Here is a 20,576-nt window from a genome sequence, read left to right on the forward strand (position 1 = left end):
TTGCCTACAACTCAGGAGGCTGTGTCTGGATCATCAACAAATGCGAAACCCATGGAAAAACAGTCGATGATTTAATAGAACGGCACATGCCGCAAATGCACCAGATCGTCTTCAAGAGCACCCTCTCAGAGACATGTACCTTACGTAAAGAGAGTGCGCTAACCAGAGGAGACACTGCCCTCTCCTAGAGGAAAATGGACCCTCAGCCCGTCAAAATATAACAAAAGTTCAAAGAGTGAGAGAAAGACTACCTTTTGCTCCAAAAGAGAAACTTAGTGGTATCATTGGTTGCTTTTCGGATGAATGCTTTGAGAAGGTACATATCAGCTTGGCAGCGCTTTTGTTGATGAGTAAATATCCTTTCTTCCATACATTTTTAAGTCGTACATTTACCCATACATATTTAAGTCACCTTGAGCCGTAAATATTATTTGATCATTAAGCATTAAGAATTTTATGTAATTTCCTACTCGTCCTTATTGATCCTTCCTGTTCTCGACTTGAAAAACGAAGGCAGCCTTCGTGATGTAGAAATCAATGCCTTTTTTTCAGATTGACCAAGGGAAGTTCGGCTAGAAGAATGCCAACTTGCTACTCCGCTTTAAAGAAGACCTCCCATTATATAAATTCAAACTCTTCCTGTAGAGCCCATAGACGTCGAGCACGAAGTCCTTCCGGAATTTGCTGCGCCTTATTTTTACACCAACCTTCAATTTGGTCACCTAAGGAGCCACGTTTAACCTAATCATCTTTAATTTGGTGTCTTTCCAAGAATAGGAACTATCTCACTGAGAAGAGCGTGTACTCTTTGAGCTCTCGGTTGATAATTTCTATTGGATCGCCCTCTGTCGTAGATCACCGAATATATTGTTAATCTACGACATGTTGGTGGTCTTTATGCAGTTCATTACATCCATTACTGATATCGTTGAGTTGATCTTTGTGAGGTTTGCTCAAAGCTCCTCCCAGGGTTCTTTCCTTCAGTAGATTTGATTCTTATCATAGCTTTCGAGGAAAGTTCTGAAAATCCTAGTTTTATCTTGTTTCCGTGACTTGCAGGCATGCCAACGATACCCCACGGTACTGAGAATTTTATACCCTGCACCGTAAATTGTTGCTTCATTCACTGCAAGTGTTTATACCCTATACACAAGGTTTTCAGGTTATTATGTCTTTGTTCCTTTTTTTTTGTAACAGGCAAAAGAAAAAGAGAAAGAGACCCATAGTTCCTTTTGACGATCTGCATAGAATCACATTCGGAGTCGATTTATGCATGTCCGTCCGTCCGTCTGTCCATGTATTTTTGTGAACAAAGTACAGTTCCCATTTTTTACCCGATCCAGATGAAATTTTGCACAAATTATTTGTTTGGCCCAAGGACGAACCCTATTAAAATTGGAGATAATCGGTACAAATTTAGATATAGCTCCCATATATATCTTCGTCCGATTTGTATTTTATTGTGCACCAAACGTGTAATATCAGCCCGAATAGTATGGAATTTTGGACATACAACCAAATTAGGCCTGAAAAAAAGTATGCCAAATTTGATCGAAATCGGTTCAGATATAGCTATAGCTCCCATATATATTGTTCATACGATTTGTTATTTTTGTACCTCGCAGCCATAATATGGACTCTGTAACAACAATATTTGGGGAAATTTATCAAATACAGTTCAGAAATACATTTGCTAAATTTTATCGAGATCGGTTCAGATTTGGATATAGCTCCCATATTTAACTTCGTCCGATTTACCTTTTATTGTGCACCAAACATCTGGATGAAATTTGGCACTTACGACCGAATTGAGTCTAGAAGCTTGTATGTTAAATTTGGTGAAGATCGGTTCAGATATAGCTATAGCTCCCATATATATTGTTCATCCGATTTGTTATATTTGTTACCCACAGCCGTAATATGCACTCCGTAACAACGATATTCAGGGAAATATATGAAATACAGCTCAGAAATATCTTTGCCAAATTTTATCGAGATCGGTTCCGATTTGGATATAGCTCCCATATATATATTCATTCGATTTCAAATTAATTGTGCACCAAATGGGCAATACAAGTCCGAATTTAAAAGATACAAATGCTTCGGGATATTTAGTATTTTGAACTTTAAATTATAATATAATCATAGCGTGTATGATTGAATGCTCCCATAAAAACTTTTAATTGTTATGTGGAGCTCTACTAAATTAGCAAAGTGGTGTAGGGTATCATAAAGCCGGCCCTGCCCGATTTTAAGACTTTCTTTACTTGTTTAAATTGAGAAAATACTCCAGTAGTCTACTATTTGGTGAACGGAAAACTAGATTTCCTATTTAGTCTACGTGATATTATTTTGTGTGATATGTCTAAGGGCGTCACAGTGTATCCACTGTTACCAAAACTTCATAAGTATTCCTTTTTTTAATAACCAAAACCCTACACATGTATGTATGTTCATTTCACATTCCGTAGAATATGTCTGTGTGTACAACGCTGGCACCTTCCAATACCATTTCAATATTTGTCAACATTTGTAAAACATAATCGTATCGTTGTTATTTTCTCCATTAAGATGTTCTCGTCTATTTGTCAAGAATTTTGGGATTGGGATGACTTCAACGGAACGTAGAACCGGTTCCTCGGTTAAGAACCTCCAGACGAACAACTCCAACATTTGACATACAACGAAATTATCAATATTTGTGTTTAATTTGTTTCAATTTTCCATACTTGGGTGGTCTTACCGCTCTCCGGCAGAACCGCCACCACCACCATCACCACCTGTTGGTCGATTGCGTTTTAATCATTTGTGACATGTTTGGGGATAATGGGTGCGGTAATATGTTGCTGTTGTTGTTGTCATTGTAGTCGAGATGACAAAGAGCGAAAGATGAGCTCTTCATGAGTAGACGGTACGCGTGTAGCCATTGAAATAAAATCCAGCAAAGTCGCTTCAGTGATTAAGCGGTATCAATTATTTTCTTTATGAAATTACCGTTACAAAATAATAAAAGCTCGTTTCGACACGAAGTAGGTACTTGAGAAATCCCAATTTGTCGACGAAGAACAATTATTGCTGGGGGGTAGAGTTGGCATAGATTTGATTGTTCTATGAGAGGCAAATTTAGATGCACTTCTCGACAAGAATTTACATTTCTATTTTTATTGTTTTCTTTTTGGTTTAATTGTGAAAGCGAATTCAGATTCACTTGAACATAGAACATAAGTGTCAGAATTCAATGCAGTGAATCTCTTTATTGTTCTCTTCGATTTTATTTTTTTTTGTTAGAAGATAAGTGTTTTGCCAGTCAATGATCAATGCATCTTCATAGAAATTTTACTGGAATATAGGTCGAATTAAAATGTAGGACCTTTGTTTTGAAATTAACCCCAGCACATTTTGGAGCATCATCATCAAAATATCGTATACAGGGAGGTAGCGTTATATCGGAGCTGTGCGAAGACCTGAACCAGCATAGACAATTTTCTGCCATAGGCTGTAGCATCCATTACTAACTTCAAATATGCGTCTCAAACAATTTCGGTGGGTATTGTACCTAAACTCGTCAAAATACCGAATACATGGAGGTACTGATATGTGGGGCCTATACGAAGACCTGGACCTGCACAGAAATTTTTCTGTCATAGGCTGCACTATCCATTACGAACTTAAAATTCCAAATTTTAAACAATTCCGGTGAATAATGTCGCTAAAATCATCAAAATACCGAATAACAGGAGGTACCGTTTTATGGGGGCTATATGAAAACGTTTACCTACATGGTCCATTTACCAACTTAACCTGACTACTGCAAAATTACATGTGTGCAAAATTTAAGCCTTCTATCTCTATTTGTTCGAAAGATAGCGTGATTACAACAGACAGACAGACGGACATGGCTAAATCGACTTAGAATTTTATGCTGAAAAAGAATATATATACTTTGTTGGGTCTGACATACGTATTTCGAGGAGTTACAAACGGAATGACAAAGCTAATTTACCCTCCATAGTATGGTGGAGGGTATAAAAAGATAACTTTCTGAAAATATCTAACAAAAACAGACCACATCAGGGGCTGCTCCCCTGTCTAAGTCGGGGCCCTCCGCCATAAGGGAATGACATCATATGATAATTTGTCGATGACGATTTATCAACGCCCTGACGACACGACTGAAGGAAGAATCTTGAAATTTCGGGTGAGGGTCACTCTGGTTTCAAATGGGGTCAGATAAGACTGCGTTTTTGGAAATTCGTACAAGAATTGTACGAAAAATATTAAATGGTACTAAATATGATACCCTTCTTATTTTAGGAAGCAGTAAAACTAAATTTGGAATGAGGGTCACTGTACCAAAATGTTTTTGGATATTTGCACTATATGTGTACGAAAAGTGCTAAAATGTACTACATTTAGTACCATTTGGTATCAGGTGAACGGTTAGAGCTAAGAACTTAACATTTTGGAATGGGAATCAAGGTTGAGGAGTAAAGTCGATGTAAGGAAGTAGTTTCGGACGTTTGTAGTCATTTATACGACACGGTACTAAATTTAGTACAATTTGAATTAGGAGGAATAGATGGAGCTGGAATCCAGAAATTTGAACTGAACATCGCTGGTGGAATGTAGGATTGGGATATGGAGAAAGTTTTCGAAATTATGCGCACGAAAATGCTAAATAGTGCTAAATAAATTTGGTACAATTTCGATTGAACTGGAATTCTGAAATTTAGAAACATGATTACTGAGACATCCTAGGACTGAGGAATGTAGGTAGTTTTGGAAATTGGTACTTATGTATACTAAATTTGGTACAATTAAAATTTTTGGAGAACCAATAGAGTTGGAATCCTGAAATTTAGAAATAATATTTCTACTGGACTGTGCGATTACTTTTGAAGTGTAGGATTAGGGTATATACTAAATTTATACATATTAAGAGTCCGGCCTTTCCGGACTCTTAATACCCTCCACCAATTCGAACGAATTTGACAATTTTCAAAAAAATAAATAAATAAATAAATAAAATCCGTTAAAAATTTTGTTAAAATATTAAAAATACCGAATGTAGCCATTATATTAGGGTCTATACGACAACGTGGACCTGCAGAGGTAAATATTCAAATGCGAAACTTGAATTAAAACATAGCTAAAATCATCAAAATACTGAATATATGGAGATATCGATATGTGGGGGCTACAAAAAAAGTGAACCTGCACAGACAATTTTCTGTCTTAGACTGTAGCATCTACTACGAACTTCAAATACCAAATTTTAAACAATTCCGGTGAATAATGTCGCTAAGATTATCAAAATACCGAATATCGGGAGGTGTCGTTATATGGGGGCTATACGAAGGCGTGGACCTGCATGAAAAATTTTCTATCATAGGTAGTAGTATCCATTACGAACTTCAAATACCAAATTTAAAACATTTCCGGTGAATAATGTCGGTTAAATAACCAAAATACCGAAAATAGCGATGTACCATTATTTGGGGGCTATACCAAAACGTGGACCTACATGTCCTATTTTCAATACAAAAAGTCCTGTAGATACATAATAATACAAAATGCAGATACATAATACACACTTGAGTAACATTTTATCAACCTACCTCAATTCGTTTGTAAACTAGTGTGATTTTCACAGACGGATGGACATCGCTAAGTCGACATAGAATTCTATGCTGATCATGAATATATATACAGGGTGAGATGAAAAAACTGCAACCAACTTTAGACTGCTGTCATTTCTAAGCCACTCGCCCGTCAGCAGTTAAAATTATTCCGGTGATAGCTCATTATATTGTTTACAGGCGTACAAAAGCATTTTGATGAGAATTTTCCAGAAAAAAAGTTATTCGTGATGGAATTCAAGCGTGATAGTGTGGCTTTGGCTGGAAAACCACAAGTGGCTATCGTTAGAGCACTTCAGCATTGAAATGTGAATAAATCTTTTGAGTCTCGTACCATCGCTCGTTACCGTGCTACTGGTAGCGTGGCCCGACGTCAAGGAAATGGACGGAAGACGGAAGAAAACAGCAACACCAGCAGAAATGGTTCGAAAAGTAAGGAAGCGGCTTGATCGAAATCCGCTTCGCAGTGGCCCAAAAATGGCTCGTGAGCTGAACATATTAAAAAATGAGCTCTAGGTAAAGCCATTGAAATTCGAAAAAGTGCAAGAACTTACACCGCAACAGAAAGAAAATAGACTCAAAAGAGCTAAAGAGTTGCTTCGCTTGGCCGAAAGTGGTGAACTGCCGAATTTGGTTTTCTTCGATGAGAAAACATTCGTTGTCCAGCAGTTTGTAAACAAACAAAATGATCGTGTTTACTGGTCAAAGACGTCAGCTGAAAATGTGCACCTTAGGTTGGCCACCAGAACTCAAGCGCCGGCCATGGTGATGGTATGGGCGCCATAACAGCCGATATTCGCTCTCCGCTCGTGTTAATAGACCGTGGCATCAGAATAAATGCCGAATATTATCGCAAAAATATTCTGTAGGGTGTATTAAAGCCTTGGACACGCCAAATTCGCACAGAGCACGCGCCAACCAAGAATGGTTACAAAATAAGGTTTCTCGCTTCAATTCCAGTGCACAATGGCTACCAAAATCTCCGGATACCAATCCGTTGGACTATTGTGTCTGGAGTATTTTGAAAAGCAAGGTTGACACTAAAAAATACCAAAGTGTCGATCATTTCAAGCATGCGCTTCGCCGGGAATGGGCCAAAATACCGCAGAGCAACATTCGAGCAGCGTGTGGCGCTTTCATTGACCGTTTGAAGGCCATTATTCGTGCCAAAGGTGACCAATTCGAACAAATTTAAACTTATTCTAAAATTTGATGCTATTTCCGACATCTTTTGCTTTCATTCAATAAAAAAATTTAAAAATGATAGCGTTTGACTTTGTTGCAGTTCTTTTAATATCACCCTGTAAATATGATTTAATGATCCCTCCAGACACTAAGGCCTTTTTCGTTTTGGGGGACGAAAATCGCGAATTTCCAAGTGATGGAAAAAAGCACTGGCTCATGTACCTTCCTACTTTTAATTTTCTATCGCGCCGCGTTGTAAGAATTTTGTTAATTTTTAAGGCCGTAACAATCACACAAAATGTTACTGTTACAACAATAACTTTAGTGTTGAAATCCTTCATATTGATCCTTAAGACTAACTTTGCAAGAGTTCGCAATCAGGAGACAAGTTGGGATTACAGCGGATTGCCTAAAAGAAGAACCTTCCACTAAATCTGCACACCACTCACCTGTTGGTTTTATTTCTGAGCATAGACACAATGGGCCTTTATATATCTGTGACTTGATTGATTTTCTCTCCTGAAATTTGATTTAAAACTCCGAATCACTGACACAAAAATCAAGTTGGAACAAGTGTCATTCCTACCTTCAATGATTCCATTTTAAATTCACTCCAACCACACCGTAATTTATTAGTTCATCACTACCACGAATGGTCAGTCGGCTTACCTTTGTGTGCGCCTGTTTTATTTCGTGGTGTCGCCTGCTTCGGTTTCCTAGAACTTATCATAATTTCATAATTCCCAGAGATTTTACGGAGAAGATATCTGAAACTGTTTCGTTATTACCGGGCGCTAAGTCTAATTCGTAATTTGTCATATCGAAAACGGGAGATTTTATCATTTTTATTTATTTGTTGCACACTGTGCACTTCCCTCCAGTCGGCGACAAAGTATCTATCCCGGCAATTGGCCTGCACTAGACACAGAGCGAGAGAGACACCCAGTGCGGTTCTAGCTGCACCGCTCTGAACAGTTAACCACATCAGACGTGCGTTTTTGGCTTTGAAATCAATTCGAGGCGACCTCATGTAGTGTAAAAATGTCACACGAGCTCATAAATCTTTTTCCGCATTTTCTTCTGCTGCGTTTTCTTGTGGCATGGTCAGCAACGCATACGGTCAGACGAACAAACGTCGGGTGCATAGAGATGCCGCAAGCGGGTAACCAGTTCCATCCTCATGGCCAAGATATGCATTTGGTGCCGTTTACCGTGTTTGTATTGTCCGTCGTTCACTTTGCATAGCTGAGATTCTTCATTCAGCCTGGAGATATCTCGACGCTGTCGTTAACACCACCATCACCACCAGCGTCCGTGAGCCATTGTCGCCATTTGCTCTACGTTTTTGTTTTCTGTTATTTTCTACCGTTCGAATTATCGACATGAAGGGCTGGATGGCTAGGTGGCTGGCTATTCCTTGCCTTGTCGCAGTTCATTGCCGCCGCCAACAAAGACCGCTATTGGATTACATAATAATTTCATCTAGCCAGGCCACAATCTTGATTATTACCACAAAGCAAACACGCACACACACACACACACACACCGGCCCAGTGCGAAATGTGGTCATCATTGTATATCTGTGTGAGTGTATTAAGGTCCAACCAGAATGATGTTGTAATAACTTGGAAAGTTGCAAAGTGGCGGAATCATTTTCATGTGGTTGACACTTTGTTTGTTAAGTGTGCGGCAGATTAACTGGTCCAAGGCGCTCCTCCCGCACACGTAGCTTTTAAATTAGGTTTCATACATTTTCCATTATCCCTTTTAAGGATGGAAACTGGGTTCTACGAAAAATCGTGTTCTATTCTTAGACAAAAAGGTTAAAAAATGACGAAGGACACCAGCAACGTGCCAAGTTGAGAAGAAAATTGAAGGCAAAAGGTCGTTAGATATAAATTATATCAGCCGTAAAAGTGGTGGCTTGTTTAAAAAGTTTTGGTAAATTATTGTTGGCATTAAAAGGACAATGGTCCTTAATACATTATTAAAGGGTTTCCCATGAATGTACACCTACAAGCGATTATAAATTGTGTCTTAAAGCTTTAAATAGGTTCAGCTTGGAAATTATTAAAGTCATACAAAAATTCTTTATTTGTGTTTTTAAAGGATTAAAACTTTAAAGGTTCTAGAAAGAGTTCTACTTTTACCGATACCACAAAAAGGCATTTAAAATGGTCTGTAATAAAAGGAGTGTTTGGAAAACATTTGTTGTTTATTAATTTTTATTGTGTAGGAGAATTATAAGATTGATTCGGCCAAAAATTATATAACACTTCGAAATATTGGTCCCCGTCATAGGGGACTTGCCGTCCTTCCGTCTGTCCATGTAAATGTGTAATCACGCTACAAGTCGCAATCACGGTCTGATTCTCACGAAATTGAACATGGGGGGTGGGTTTGGGTCGGAAGAAAAGCCTATTGTTTTTGGAAATGCTCACAAAAGATAAAGAGGTTGAAATGGACCAAAAACAGAAAAATGTCCTGATTTTGCTGTTGCTCTACAGGCCACAATTATGAACTAATCGACGAAGTTTGTATGGAGTTAGAGCTTAGGGCTGGGCAGAAGCCTACCAATTGGACAATATTTAAAAAAACCAAAACTTTTATGACAAAAATTACGAAAATTTAACAGCGACTATATTTAACCGGCGAAAATACAAATACTTTGAAAGGTCGCTTCTGACCATCACAGTGTTGCTGATAGCCAAGAGGGTGATATGAAAAAACGGCAACCAACTTTAGCCTGCTATCATTTCTTAGCCACTCGTCCGACAGCTGTTAAAATTATTATTATATTGTTTACAAGCGTACAAAAGCATTTTGGTGAGAATTTTTCAGAAAAAAAGTTATTCGTGATTCTTTATATTTGGCTGGAAAACCGCAAGTGACTATCGTTAGAGCAATCCAGCATTTAAATGTGAATAAATATTTTGTTTCTCGTACCATCGCTCGTTACCGTGATACTAGTAGCGGAAGTAGGAAGTGGGCGGAAGAAAACAGCAACATCAGCAGAAATGGTTCGAAAAGTAAAGAAGCGACTTAATCGAAACCCTCGACGCAGTGGCTGAAAAATTGCTCGTGAGCTGAACATATCGCAATATTCCATTCGGCAAATATTAAAAAATGAGCTTACCCTAAGCTATTGAAATTCCAAAAATCGCAAGAATTTACACCACAACAGAAAGAAAATAGACTCAAAAGAGCTAAAGAGTTGCTTTGCTTGGCCGAAAGTGGAGAACTGCCGAATTTGGTTTTCTCCGATGAGAAAACATTCGTTGTCCAGCAGTTTGTAAACAAACAAAATTATCGTGTTTACTTGCCAAAGAGGTCTGCTGAAAATGTGCACCTTCGGTTGACCACCAGAACTCAAGCGCCTGCTATGGTGATGATGTGGCCCGCCATAACAACTGATGGTCGCTCTCCGCTCGTATTAATCAACCGTGGCATCAGAATAAATGCCGAATATTGTCGCGAAACGATTCTGGAGGGTGTATTAAAGCCTTGGGCACTCAAAAATTTTGGCCGCAGACCTTGGTCATTCCAACAGGACTCAGCACCATCGCACTCGGCACGTGCCACCCAAAAATGGTAACAAAATGAGGTTCCTCGCTTCATTTCCAGCGCACAATGGCCACCAAAGTCTTCGGATATCAATCCGTTGGACTATTGTGTCTGGAGTATTTTGGAAAACAAGGTTGGCACTAAATAATACCAAAGTGTCGATCATCTCAAGCAAGCGCTTCGCCGGGAATGGGCCAAAATACCGCAGAGCAACATTCGGGCAGCGTGTGACGGTTTCCTTGGCCGTTTGAAGGCCATAATTCGTGACAGAGGTTACCTATTCGGACAAATCTAAACATATTCTAAAATATGATGCTATTTCCGACATATTTTGCTTTCATTCAATAAAATTAAAAAAATGTAAAAATTATAAAATATAAAATTATAATAAATATTATAAGAAAAGATAATAACAGTATAATAAAAGAGTAAACTAATTGATTGACTGATGAACTAAGGTGAGAATACATAAAACCCTTTTTTGACTGGCTTCTTCGTATAGGAACACGGGAGTTTTATGTTAGCTTAGTTCGATTTGGGCCTGCTACCCTTTGTTCTTTTCCGAAAAAGCCAACCGATGACTTAAGACAGTCAAAAACGCGTTTTATGTATTCTCACCTTTAATCTAGTTCAATGAAATTTTGGGTGAGGATCACTCTTGGTCCGAAGTTTTCAGATTAGGCAGAGTTTTTGAAATTTCGTACTAGAACGGTACGAAAAGTACTAAAAGATACTGAATATGGTACCCTTTTTATTTGATCACTGATTAAGTGCATGATGAATGCAAAATGATCTCTGAAAATTCGCACTATGTACTAATGTACTATATTTCATACAATTTCTTATCATGAACGGTTAAAGTTAAAGGCTTGATATTTGGAATGGGAATCAAGTAGGGGGTCGATGTTCAAAGGTAGTTTTGGAAGTGTGTACTCATGTATACGAAATGTACTAAACGGTACACGATTTGATACATTTCGAATTTAGTGGAACGAATGGAGCTGGGATCCTTTCATTTGAAATTAATATTTTAGGCAGAGAACAGGATTTGTGTACTATACAATTTTGATTTGGGTGAACCGATAAAGCTGGTATCCTGAAATTTGGAAACTAGATTACTATTGCATTGTAAGACTGAGTTATGTGGTAGTTTTGGAAATTCGGTAGTTATGCGTACTAAATAGTAGTAAATTTTTTACAATTTATACTTGGAAGAACCGATATGGCTGGAATCCTCAAATTTGGGGATAAGATTGCTATTGCATTATAGGATTTGGGCATGTAGAAAGTTTTGGAAATTCGTACTTATGTGTACTGAATTTGGTACAAATTTAATAATGTGAGAACCGGATCTTGTTTATTTTTGTTTATTTTAGAAATAAGATTTCTGGTAAATTGTATTATGTAGGTAGTTATGGAAATTCATACTAAATGGTACTAAATTTGAATTTCAAATTACTTTTCGAGTGTGGGATTGGGGTTAGGTGTATGGTATGGTACTAAATTTGATCATATTTATATTTGGGCGAAACGATAGGGGTGGAATACTGAAATTACTTTGGAATGAACAAACGGAATGAGCAAAAACGACATTTGAAATGAGAGCCACAGATGGAGTGCAGTATGTTTTTATCAAAGGGGTTTTGAAAATTGAAATATTAAGGCTACGAAATGAACTTCAAGGTTGTAAAGTAGGTTTGATAAATGTAGGTGTTTTTGGAAATGCGTACTAAGTGTGTTGGAGATCTGTACTAAATGGTACTAAAATTGGACGAGTTTGGTTTAGGGTGAAGTTAGTTTAGTCCCTGTTGGTGATAGGTTTGTGTTAATCAGCTGGTTTTGGAAATGGGTACTACTATATTTGGTATCATTTGATATTGGGTGAACAGGTAGTACTTGCAGTTTGAAATTTTGTTTTAGGCTCGCTGTTTTAGTGTAGCCTGAACATATGGAGGTGGTTTCGAAAACGTGTACTTGAAAGTACGAAATGTACTAAATAGTACTAAATTTGGTATTGGGTGAAGGAATAGACCAGAAATCCTGAAATTTGATAGTGAGGTCTCTGTTGGCATCTGAGATTAAGATTTGGCGGTGTTTTCGGAAATTGTACGAAAAGTATAAGATAGTACTAAATTTGGCCTTGGTTGATGGGATAATGCTAAAATTCTGAAATTTTATATTTAGATAACCTAAGGTATCCGAGGCGAGGTATATGAGAATGGAAGTGGTTATGGAAGTGGTTTTGGAAATGTGAACTAAAGATGCACGAAAAGTACTTAATGGTGCTTAATTTGGTATTGAGTGAAGGAATAGAGCTAAAGCCTTAAATTAGACATAAATGCCACGGCTGGTGTCTGTGGTGAAAATATGGAGGAGGTTATGGAAATGTGTTCTATAATTATACAAAAAGTACTAGATAGTGCTAAACTTGGTCATCGTTGAAGGAATAGAGATAAAATTCTGAAATTTGATGTTTAGTTAACTGTAGGAGATGCTTTTGGAAATGCAAACAATAAACGTACGAAAAGGAGAAAAATGTCCGCAAAATGTGCCGTTGGCTGTTGGGATAGAGATGGATTTCTGAAAATTTGGTATTGAGGTCACTGTTGGTATCTGGTGTTAAGATGTGACGGTGGTTTCGAAATGCGTCATATATTTGTACGAAAAGTACTAAATGGTACTAAGTATGGATCACTCTGGGTGTCTAGGATGGAGAGATGTAGATTGTTTTGGATATGCGTACTAATATCATTAAATTTGGTATTGGGTGAAGGAATAGATCCAAATATCATTCCTGTGGAGTGCATATTACGCATGTGAGGGACTTCAAACCCCAAATCGGATGAAACATATATTTTGGAGCTTCTTGCTTCTAGACCGCATTCGGAAATATTGGCCATTTGGTGCACTCTTTCTCCCTGTTACAACAAATTCACAAAGACATAATACCCTTACCCCTATGTGGTGTTGGGCAAAAAACTCATCTCGACAGTACTCAAAAGTTTGATTTATGAAGAATCTCAAGGACTTTCGTTAATGACTGTTGTTGTTGATGCTGCACAGTGTGATTTGTAATGTCTTGGTCACAATATCCATGAAATGAAAAATATCCTATTTAGAAGGCCACAAGTGGCGCCAGAATGCAACATGTTTGTTGGTATAACCGAAAGGATAAACATTGGGCAAAGCAGCTAGGTATTTAGAATATTCAAACCCCAAGGATAAGATTCTTTGAACCATATCGAAACAAGACAGTAATTACTTTCAACTTTTTGTTTAAATCTTATCTTTTTGGACATCCATTCATGGCCAAGAAAACATCCATTAAAGGCCTCGATTTGTCACAGTCAAGTGATAATGAATGGAAACTGCCAACAACAAAGACAACGATTCCAAATATTTGGCAAACACTAGTTGATAAGGAAAAAATGCACAACAGGTGTATTATCTCTGTGGGAGAGGGCAATTGTCTCAAAGGATATTTTCCATGATCGAATAGGAATACATTGATTTCAGTATTGAAGGCATTGCAAATCACAGTGGGCGATGAAAACAGGCAGCAGGTATACCGGAAAGAAAGGATATCTACAGTGAATAATTCACTCTATCAAGTTGGAGATTTTTCGTTGTCTCTCAATGAAGATGATAGATAGGAAACACAAATACAATTAGTGAGATGAAATGTATTTGTATTCCCAATAAATAATTTCATTAATTAGTATAATTAACAATGTGAATTATTTCGGGTGAATGAAAACAATTTTCAAAAAAAAAAAAAATAGTTTTCTTGAAGAGTAGATAAATGGGCAAAATTCCTTTCAGAACTTCTGGAGTCGATCTACCTTTCCTTCATATATCTGCTTATCTTTTCGAAATAATTGTGTAGAGGTTAAATCTGTCAAGCCATGTTTCTTCCTCTCAACATTACCTACAACTTTTAGTAGTTTGCAGGTATGGGCAAAAGTGATAGATTCTTGAACATTCTGGATGGGGGCTAATATAATCAAAGAACTCAAACAACAATAAAAAAATTGTTCATATAAAAACTAGGCGAAAGGGTAGGTAATACGAAAATGTAATGTAAAACAATTTTAAAAGTATTATTCGGATTTGCCGAAACTTGTATACCCTCGGCCAATGTCCGTTTATTTAAATATGTTTCGACTTGCGTTGTGAGTTTTCAAATTCTTGGTATTTATGGGGAAGATTTCGAAGGAGTGGGCCCATTGTCCATTTCGTATATGACATAGGTGAGATATAAACATAAGAACGAGTCCGATTGGTTGCTTCCTTCCTTTTATATGAGTTAATTTTTGGAAAATGATAAAAAGAGCGAGAGGTAGTAAACATAGTGGACCGAAGTATTCTTCTTCATTTGATACTGATGAAAATATTGGAATATACAGGGTGAGATGAAAAAACTGCAAACAGCTTCAGACTGTTGCCATTGCTAAGCCACTCGTCCAACAGCTGTTAAAATGATTGTTTACAAGCGAACAAAAACATTTTGCTGAGAATTTCCAGAAAAAAAGTTATTCGTGATGGAATTCAAGCGTGATAGTGTGATTTCTTTATATTTGGCTGCAAAACCACAAGTAGCTATCGTTGGAACACTCCAGCATTTAAATGTGAATAAATCTTTTATGTCTCGTACCATCGCTCGTTACCGTGATACTGGTAGCGTAGACCGACGTCAAGAAAGTGGGCGGAAGAAAACAGCAACATCAGCAGAAATAATTCGAAAAGTAAAGAAGCGACTTGATCGAAACCCGCATCCAGTGGCTGAAAAATGGCTCGTGAGTTGTGCATATCGCAACATTCCATTCGGCAAATATTGAAAAATGAGCTCGGAGTAAAGCCATTGAAATTCCAAAAAGTGCAAGAACTTACACCGCAGAAAGAAAATAGATCCTAAAGAGGTAAAGAGTTGCTTCGCTTGGCCGAAAGTGGAGAACTGCCGAATTTGGTTTTCTCCGATGAAAAAACATTTGTTGTGCAGCAGTCTGTAAACAAACAATATGATCGTGTTTACTTGCCAAAGAGGTCAGCTGAATATGTGCTCCTTCGGTTGACCACCAGAACTCAAGCTCCGGCCATGGTGCTGGTGTGGGCCGCCATAACGTCGATGGTCGCTCTCCGCTCGTATTAATCGACCGTGGCATCAGAATAAATGGCGAATATTATCTCGAAAATATTCTGGAGGGTGTATTAAAGCATTGGGCACGCAAACATTTTGACCGCAGACCTTGGACATTTTGAACAGGACTCAGGAGCATCGCACTCAGCACGCGCCACCCAAGAATGGCTACGAAATGAGGTTCCTCGCATCATTTCCAGCGCACAATGGCACCAAAATCATCGAATACCAATCCGTTGGACTATTGTGCCTGTTGCATTTTGGAAAGCAAGGTCGGCACTTAAAAATACCAAAGTGTCGATCACCTCAAACAAGCGCTTCGCCGGGCAAAATACCGCAGAGCAACATTCGGGCAGCGTGTGACGGTTTCATTGGCCGTTCCAAGGCCACAATTCGTGCTAAAGGTGACCAATTCGAACAAATCTAAACTTATTCTTAAATTTGATGCTATTTCCGACATTTTTTGCTTTCATTCAAAAATTTAAAAAAAAAAATTAAAAATTATGGCGTTTGACTTTGTTGCCGTTTTTTGATCTCATCCTGTATATCGACTACTAGTGAAGGCACTTAATATGAGATATGTAATATTTTTTTGGAAAATGATAAAATGAGCGTGTACCAGATACTGTGGACCGAAGTATTCCACTTTATCTAATATTGATAAACATATTGAAATATAGATATGTTAAAGAAAATCGAAAATTTATTTCCAATTTATGCTAACAATTATTAGCCAAAATTTTAACCATTTCATGCGGAGGTAGATATGGACATAGTTTTGGAAATGTATACTAAAATTGTACGAAAAGTACTAAGTGGTACTAAATTAGGCATTGGGAGAAGGGATAGAGCTGGAATCCAGAAATTTGATATTCAGGCCTATGTTGGTATATGGGATAAGAAGAAATAGAAGTATTGGATGAAGGGATAGGGCTGAAATACCGAAATTTGTTATTGAATTCTGTGTTAATATCTGGGGTTGACATGTGGAGGTAATTTTGAAAATATGTTCTATTATTCTAGGGAAAGTACTAAATAGTACTTCATTTGGTATTGGGCGAAGGGATAGGGTTGAAAGGAACTGGTTTTGGAAATATATCCAACGTTTGTACGAAAAGTATTAAATTGTACTAAATTGTGTATTGGTTGAAGGAATAGAGCTGATTTCCTGAAATTTTATATCGAGGCCTATGTTTGTATCTGGGACTGAGAAATTATTTTGGAAATCAATTTAAGAGCGTTTTGTTTTTCAAAATGCTCCCATTATTGTTCGAAAAGTACTAAATATTACTAAATCTGGTAGTGGGTGAAGGAATAGAGCTTAAATCCTAAAATTTGATATAGATGTCACTGTTGGTGTCTGCGGTGTTCGATATGTACTAAGTGGTACTAATTTTGTATATGATGAAGGGAGAGAGCTGTAATCTCGAAATTTGGTTCTGAGGTCTCTGTTTGTATCTGGGATTGGGGTATGGAGGTTGTTGTGGAAATTATTTTATGAGCGTTTTATTTTTTTTAAATTATATCAGAAGGTGTGGACCTAAATCTTCATTCTTAACACCAGATATTTTGTTAGTAGAAATATTCGGATGTATGAACATACATACATACATTTTAGTTATTGCAAATGTTAACCCTTTGTGGGGGAGGTACCGGAAGAAGTGGTCCGATATAACTCACAGCACAGCATCTGTTAGTAGAATTTTTGGGATGTATGAAATTTAAAGAGAATCGGATGCCTTTTTTGCTTTTTATAAGCTTCATAGTGTTTCAACAATTTTGACCCGTTGTGGACGATGGAGTGGTCCGTTCTTCATTCCAGATATCTTTTTGGAAGGGATGTTGATATGTGCGAAATTTGACTAACGATCGGACTCTTTTTCTCATTTTATAATCATTATAATTATTCAGAATTGTGACTTTTTGTTAGGGAGGTACCAGAAGGACTTGCCCGATATATTCAATTTTCACACCAGCTTTTTTATAGAAATATTAGGATATGCTGAGTTCAAAGTTTTTAAATGCTCATTTCGCATTTTATGAGCCTTGAACCTTGTGACAATCGGACTCTTAGTTCACATTTTATAAGAGTTATAATTGATGGGGTGGGCCGATATTGTCTATTTTCCTACCTGACCTAGCACTGATATAAATATAAGGATTTCCAAAGTTTGAACAAAATTGGATGATCATTCCTCGTTCTACGAGATATTTTCTGTTAAAATTTTGAACACTTGTGGGGGAGGTACCAGAAGGAGTGGATCGATAAGTCCCACCTCCGAACTTGATCTAAGTTTGATAATAATATTACGATGTACCAAGTTTATACGAAATCTTTTGAGAGTTATTGTACCAGCCAGACAGACAGACGGGCACCGCTAGATTGATTCTAAATATCCTGAAACGGATGTGGTCCAAAAAGCCCTGAGGTCTAAACCGTTATTTCGATAAGGCATGTTTTAGTCCTGTCAAATGATATATACCCTCTGTAGCCATATGGCTGGGAGAATAACGAATACCTTTGTACAAAAATGTTTGTTAAATGAGGCACATCCTGTTGACACCGATACATATTCTATTGCTAATGATCTGGGTTTAGCGGTTAATGAATTCAACTTTAAATGATTTTGTTAAAAATTTGATAAATGACATGAAACTTCGTTTCGACTAATGATTCTTTAAACTATTGATTTTTCTCTTACGGTGACTACATTAAAAAATGCGGTCTCTTGTGGGGGAGTCTTACCTTCTGACCACGTGTTCCATTTCCAGCAAACAGTTCTACAGATTTTATTCATGTCCATTTTCATATTTTAGATGTGCTGCTAACAAATGTTGTCTTCAGGAGGGCATTTGTTGTGGGTCATATCAACATAGAATCTGTTCTCTTTCCAATAGGTTCAACTCCCCACCACCTCTTGTTTTGCTAAATGCCCGTAACAAATTTTCAGGCGTAGAACCCGTTTATCCCGACAACAATAGCTTGTACTTATTTCTTTCGCTCATACTTTCTTGCCAAACGATAAAAAATGATTTTCGCAATGCCATTAAACAATTTATTTACTTACTTCGAATGCTGCGGCTAATCCGATGTCCTCCATTGTAGTTGTCGTTGTTGCTGTGGTGGTGGTTGTATTGGCCCCAACAACACCTGTGGGTCAGTTCTGATTTGGAGAGCGTTTTTGTTGTTTTTGGCGTGAAAATGAAATAAAACGATTTCGACTTGACTTATTACGTATCGTTTTCATTGTAGGTGTTCCGACGTCCGAAATGTCGAAGAAAAGAAAAATTTCATATTCCAGATAATTTTGAAAGTTGGAATTTTGTGTGTCTGGGGATACACTCGAAGGAAAATGTTGGTGTACATTTATAAGAGAACATTTTTTATACCCTCCACCATTCTATGGAGGGTATATTAACTTTGTCATTCCGTTTGTAACTCCACGAAATATTTATAATAGACTCTACAAAGTATATATATATATATTCTGGATCAGCATAAAATTCTAGCGATGTCCGTCTGTCTGTTGTAATCACGCTATCTTTCGAACGAATTGAGATAGAAGGCTACAATTTTGCATGCATGTATAATTTACCAGTAGGCATGTTAAGCTCGTTAATGGGCCATGTCGGTCCACGTTTTCGTACAGCCCCCATATATGGGTACCTCCCAAACAAATTTCGTGTTTAAAGTTCGTAATGGGTACTACAGCCCATGAAAAATTAATTAACGGTTCATCCCGATATTCGGTATTTTGATGATTTTAGCAACATTATTCACCGAAATTGTTTAAAATTTGGTATTTGAAGTTCGTAAGGGGTACTACAACCTATGACAAAAAATATCGCAAGGTTGTCCACGTCTTCGTATAGTCTCATTTAAGTGGTAGTTTCCGTAAGTTTTTTGTTTTTTAGCACACATTAAAGTGTGAAGTTACCTAATCTCAGTCCATTTGGACGCTACAATGTTTGTAAGAGCCTGGCATGACTATATCGAAAAAATATTATTTCTATTAGTTGCGTGGTAAAATGTTCACACTATCCACGTTATATCATATCACATTTAGTTCAATCTTATTTAAACACAATAATTAGTAGAAAGGTAAATAGCGGGGTAAGCATTAAAGATATGAACCAGTTATGTCATGGAATTGAAATGTTAAAGTTTGGATCAAAATATGAAGAGAAATCCGGGAATCAAAATAGGAAAATATGAAGTAGATGAAAACAACTCATTGCATCAAAAATATTGAATAATTCTGGCAGAATGCAGGCATAGTACCAGGCGCGGTATAATGACCATTTTTTATTTCACCCTGTATATATATATATGTATACATGTTGCTCTGCGATATTTTGGCCCATTCCCAGCGAAGCGCTTGCTTGAGTTGATCGATACTTTGGTATTTTTTAGTGCCAACCTTGCTTTCCAAAATACTCCAAACACAATAGTCCAACGGATTTGTATCCGCAGATTTTGGTGGCTATTGTGCGCTGGAAATTAATTTAGAAACCTCATTTTGTAACCATTCTTGGGTGGCGTGTCCTGAGTCCTGTTGGAATGTCGAAGGTTTTCGCGTTAATATTCGGCATTTATTCTGATGCCACGGTCGATTAATACGAGCCGAAAGCGACCATCGGCTGTTATGGCGGCCCACACCATGGCCGGCGCTTGAGTTCTGGTGCCCAACCGAAGGTGCACATTTTTAGCTGACCTCTTTGGCATGTAAACACTATCATTTTGTTTGTTTAAAAACTGCTGCACAACGAATGTTTTCTCTTCGGAGAATCCAGTTCAACACTTCCTTCCAAGCGAATCAACTCTTTAGCTCTTTTGAGTCTATTTTCTTTCTGTTGCGGTGTAAGTTCTTGCACTTTTTGGAATTTCAATGGCTTTACCCCGAGCTCATTTTTCAATATTTGGCGAATGGAATATTGTGTTATGTTTAGCTCACGAGCCATTTTTCGGGCACTGAGACGAGGGTTTCGATCAAGTCGGTTCTTTACTTTTCGAACCATTTCTGCTAATGTTGCTGATTTTTTCCGTCCAC

The 20,576-nt window shown here is 37.5% G+C and overlaps 1 long non-coding RNA gene across 1 annotated transcript in view; it reads right to left on the reverse strand.

Annotated features, from left to right (window-relative positions):
• Nucleotides 1-18,850, reverse strand: part of LOC131802473 (uncharacterized) — a 38,815-nt gene extending 19,965 nt beyond the window's left edge. The window contains exons 1-2 of the long non-coding RNA XR_009342217.1: nt 18,594-18,850; nt 18,272-18,532 (exon numbers count right to left, since the gene is read on the reverse strand). This is a non-coding gene — a long non-coding RNA (uncharacterized LOC131802473). The remainder of the gene's footprint in view (nt 1-18,271; nt 18,533-18,593) is intronic.
• Between the last annotated feature and the right edge of the window lie 1,726 nt (nt 18,851-20,576).

Source organism: Musca domestica, unplaced genomic scaffold (genome assembly GCF_030504385.1).
Source record: "Musca domestica strain aabys unplaced genomic scaffold, Musca_domestica.polishedcontigs.V.1.1 21, whole genome shotgun sequence".
Taxonomy (NCBI): Eukaryota; Metazoa; Arthropoda; class Insecta; order Diptera; family Muscidae; genus Musca; species Musca domestica.